General features: G+C 43.6%; 1 protein-coding gene across 7 annotated transcripts in view; it reads right to left on the reverse strand.

The window, feature by feature from the left end:
• The window catches only part of LOC119591750 (CBP80/20-dependent translation initiation factor-like), a 96,669-nt gene that overhangs the window by 56,960 nt on the left and 34,709 nt on the right, over positions 1–5,000 (reverse strand). The gene's annotated exons all lie outside the window — the stretch shown is intronic.

Here is a 5,000-nt window from a genome sequence, read left to right on the forward strand (position 1 = left end):
TCTGGCACCGACGCAACAGCCGAAGGAACTTGCGCATCTCGGCAGGCTCTTGTTGTGGCCGTGATCCTCAAACGAAGAAGATTCTGCTTTGTGCGTTTTTTTTATGAGAATATGCAAAGGTAGGCTAAAGTGATATTGCTTTTTTTTTTAGTGTATTCGAAAGTGGGCTTATGCGTATGTTTGGGAAATGTGTTCTTTTCGGAGCGTGGATTTAGGGGAATGTCTGTTAAAAGAAAAGGGGCGAGAGGGAGATTTTTTTTTTTTTTATCCGTTATATCTACCTATTCCCATCTTCTGTATCTAATGTAGTATCTTCACCTCCCTATACACATGTACAAAACTCCAAACACATGTCGCATACTGAAGAAAACGTTGCATACCACCAGTAACATACATTTTTTTTTTTATCTACACAAATACAACACGAAAGTGAACTAACTGTGCTGGATCAGACGCGGGAATCTCATGCATTTGGCCCAGAATCTGTGTTGGATCCGCTTCACCTTAACCCACATCACACTCGACTAGGCGAACGAGCAGCTGTTATATCCTGGGTTATGGAGAACTATGCTTTTTGAAAACTATGCGTTGTATGGGTTCTTTGTAGCCTTTGTTTCTGTTCTCGGGTGTTTTGACGTGTGTGTGTGTGTGTGTGTGTGTGTGTGTGTGTGTGTGTGTGTGTGTGTGTGTGTGTGTGTGTGTGTGTGTGTGTGTGTGTGTGTGTGTGTGTGTGTGTTTGCGCGCGCGTGCGTGTTTAGTATGTGAATGTGTAAAAGGGCATTCAAACCAAATGCGCATGAGTAGAACCTGCTTAAAATTTTCTTACATCTGGTTGACCAAACCTTTCACTTGCCGGTCATCCCACACATCAATCTCTCAGAAGAAAAACAGGGGGAAAAAATTCGCCACTCCAAATATGTATCGCGACATGTAATTACGCTTGAACTATCAGGAATGTCAGCCGTCAGCCGCCATGACACCCAGGGCTACCATTCAGGGGTGCCATCCTAACCAACTCAAAAACTATTTATCATCTTAGTGGCCAAAAATAATCATACAACTCTTAGTAGGCCAACTAAATACATAAACACCGCTTTTTAAATACATTTACATTACGAAAAACAACAACTTTAACCTGTAATCATTTTAACACTAGAAAGTATGCGATGAAAGGCCTGCATAATTTTTTTTTAATTGCCTGTATCAAATTCACTTTCTCTGTAGCTAGTGCTATATGACCTTTGATTCTAGCAAATTTATTTCTTCTAAACATTAACCATTTCTCCGTTGTTAAACGATAGAAGATTCTAGATCCTGCAGTTGACCTCTCGCCTTGCAATACAAAACCCACGATGACTCGATCTCTTAACCACGTAAGCGAGAACGATAGGATGAAAAAAGAAGGAGAAAAAAGAGAGGAAATGACGAAAGGAAACACCAAAACAACAAACAAACACATGAAAAGAATAAAATAAAAACAAAACGGAAAACAAATCTGCTTTCATTTAACCTGAAATAAGCATTGGATCTTGGCTTCTCGATACTTTGAATGATGTCAGGTGAGTGAAGCGACCGGCATTTGCATGTTTTGTAATATTATTCCCACCGCGCAGACACTCAGTGCTTCGGTTTGTGTTTGTTTCCGACACAAATACTGCTGTTGGAGCTGAAGGTTACACCGGGAATTTCTAGCGTGTTTCCGACATGAGAAAAGAGAGAAGGAGAAGGAGAGGGAGATAGAAGAAGAGGGAGAGGGAGATAGGAGAGTGATAAGGAGACGGAGGGAGGGAGGGAGGGAGGGAGAGAGGGAGGGAGGGAGGGAGGGAGGGAGGGAGGGAGGGAGGGAGGGAGAGAAAGAGAAAGAGTGAGAGAGAGAGAGAGAGAGAGAGAGGGGGGGGTGAGGGAGACTGTTGAGAGACTACAAATAAGAGAAAAACGAGACGAGAAACACGAAAAGGAAATGCAAGACCAAAGGAGGGAGTTCACGACGACAAACAATAACAACGGAGGCAATCACAATTAATATCATCCCCCTCCCCCCCCCTTCCCTCCTTCATACAATGTTTCCGTCTCAGCCTCTTCTTCTTCTTCTTCTTCTTCTTCTTCTTCTTCTTCTCCTCCTCCTCCTCCTCCTCCTCCTCCTCTTCTTCTTCTTCTCCTCCTCCTCCTCCTCCTCCTGGCTCAAGGGACCCGAAAACAACTCCACAGGACCGAGACTCGCGCCGGCGGGGTTTGAAGGCGACGGCTGGACCCGGGCCACTTCCGCTCGCCAAAATATAGCGGCAGAATTAGAGCCACAGCGTCGAGGGAGAAGGAGAGGGAGGAGGAGGAAAGGGGAAAGGGAAAGATAGGGAGAGGGGAGAGGGAGATAGAGAAGGGGGGAAGGGGATAGGGAGGGATACGGAATGAGGGGAGGGGGAGGGGGAGGGAGAGACACGTGGGAGTGGGTGTTCTTCCAGGAAACGTAGAGGTAATGATGAAAGATGTATAAATAATCAAGTGAATCCAAAAAGTTGTTAATTATGACATATCTTATCCTTGCGAAAAAAAAATGCATGGCATTGGCTGACTGTTTTTATGGTTGCCATACATGTCGAAGCGAGTAAGTGCGCGCGTGCGTGTGTGTGCCCACAGAGAAAGAAAGAAAGATAGACAGATAGAAAGAGAAAGAGAGAGACAGAGGGAGAGAAAGAATAACTAAATGAAGCCCCACTCACTCTCCCTCCTTCCTTCCAGCGCCCCTTCGCCAATCCCATTAATATGCGACACGGATCTCTGACACATTCCGCCTCACCTTCCTATGACGCAGATTACGTAAGTCTCCCCTTCACCTGCCCACAGAGAACGGGCGAGGCGGCCTTTGTCACCGTAACAATCTGAAGCCAAACTAGGCACTAAAGTTTCTCTCCGTTTGCACGTGTCATTAAATTGATTCCTTGCGGTTACGTGAGAGTGCTTTAGAGAGTGCTGGGTTATTGGTTTTGTTGATTTTCGCGGAAAGGTTTATTCAGTTGTTGGTGTTATCCTCTTTCTTGTTTATCTTATTTAATTATCTGACTATATATTTGGTACACTTTAGTGTATTCGTTGTCTAGTTGTGACTGGGATTATTAGATATTGATCTGTGAGGTTGGCAAATTCTGCAAGTTTAGAGTAGAGCAAATTTGTCATCTCTTAAAAGTCACGTACACCAATTTGTTAATCATGTTTTGAAGTAAAAAGAAACTAAAAAAAAAAAAAAAAAAAAAAAAATCTACCAGTATTAAATGTTCTTCATTTCTACCTGAACATCAATCAGTGGGCATATTATATCATCGTAAAAAATACACGTACAAAGTTTATAGAAGCAAGTGCAACCAATTTAAGAGATCGGTTACACAAGCAAACCTGATAGTTCGAAGCTCGTATTGTATTCACTGTCGTGTAGAAATCATGTGCTTGGGAATGCCATGATTTTAATCTGGTTCTCTCTCTCTCTCTCTCTCTCTCTCTCTCTCTCTCTCTCTCTCTCTCTCTCTCTCACTCACTCACTCACTCACTCACTCACTCACTCACTCACTCACTCACTCACTCACTCACTGTCACTCTCTCTCTATCTCTCCCCCCCCCCTCTCTCTCTCTCTCTCTCTCTCTCACTTCACTCTCTCCTCTCTCTCTCTCTCTCTTCTCTCTCCTCTCTCTCTCTCTCTCTCTCTCTCTCTCTCTCTCTCTCTCTCTCTCTCTCTCTCTCTCCTCTCTCTCTCTTTCCCTCTCTCTCTCTCTCTCTCTCCTCTTCTCTCTCTCTCTCTCTCTCTCTCTCTCTCTCTCTCTCTCTCTCTCTCTCTCTCTCGCTCTCGGACGTCTAGAATAGAGACATGAAAAGGGAGAGAAACAGGAGGAACATTAGGAATACGAAAAGGGAGAAGGAGAAATAAGAATAATCAGAAGAGGAAGATGAGGAAGAGGAAGAGGAAGATGAGGAAGAGGAGACGAAGTAGTAGAAAAGCGAGACAAGAATATTTAAATGCTCCTGTCCTTTAAAAGAGAAAAGAAAAAAAAAATGACTTGCGTGTCATACAGGGTATCTCGCCCCTCCTCCTCCCCCTCCCCCCTGTGTCCTCCCTCTCTCACACATCCACGCCCCCAGCCTCTTCTAAAACAGGAAGCGATGCCATATCTCGTACAGTTAATGATATGCACACTCCCCGTCCTCTAATACGGATATTTTTAAAAATATAAATGTCATCGTGACCAAGTAAAAATATGGTTAAAGGTATGTCATATAGTCTTATGAGCGTTTAAAAAAAGGCGAGGAAATTTACCCAACAGACTTCCTCTAGAGGTGATTCATACAAGCAGACCAGTTGTTCCTTGTACCCCGCCCCCCCCCTTGCCCATCCCTCATCCCCTCCCTACCCACCCCCCTCTCCTCCCCTCTCACACCCTTTAAGCAACACAAACACATACATGCATGTACCACGCATATAAAAACACAGACGTGCGCACAAACATAAATACACATACGCAGTTAAAGAGATAAATAAGTATATAAATAAACACACACGCATAAGGGCGCACATACACAAATACACACACACACACAGACTCAGGAAAACAGAGACAGACAGACAGACACACACACACACACACACACACACACACACACACACACACACACACACACACACACACACACACACACACGCACGCACGCACGCACGCACTGGTACACACGACCCTCTTAATACAAGGCAATCATGCCTAACAGGTTATATACTGCTGGAATGTTGTCACTGTTTTGATGAAGTACTTATCATGGCTTTGTCGATGCGTCTGGCACTTTTTCCTTTTTTAATTCTATATGTAAAAAAATAAATCCTTTTTTTGGCACTTGTACATTTTTTTTTTTTTAAGAATGTTCTTTTTTAGGACCGCATCTCGTTTGATTTTTTGTTTCTATTTCTTTTTTCTATTCTGTTGTTTATGGCGCAGTTGGTGATGACATCTTCAGAATTATGTCT

The sequence above is a fragment of the Penaeus monodon genome, chromosome 3 (genome assembly GCF_015228065.2).
Source record: "Penaeus monodon isolate SGIC_2016 chromosome 3, NSTDA_Pmon_1, whole genome shotgun sequence".
In the NCBI taxonomy this organism is placed as follows: domain Eukaryota; kingdom Metazoa; phylum Arthropoda; class Malacostraca; order Decapoda; family Penaeidae; genus Penaeus; species Penaeus monodon.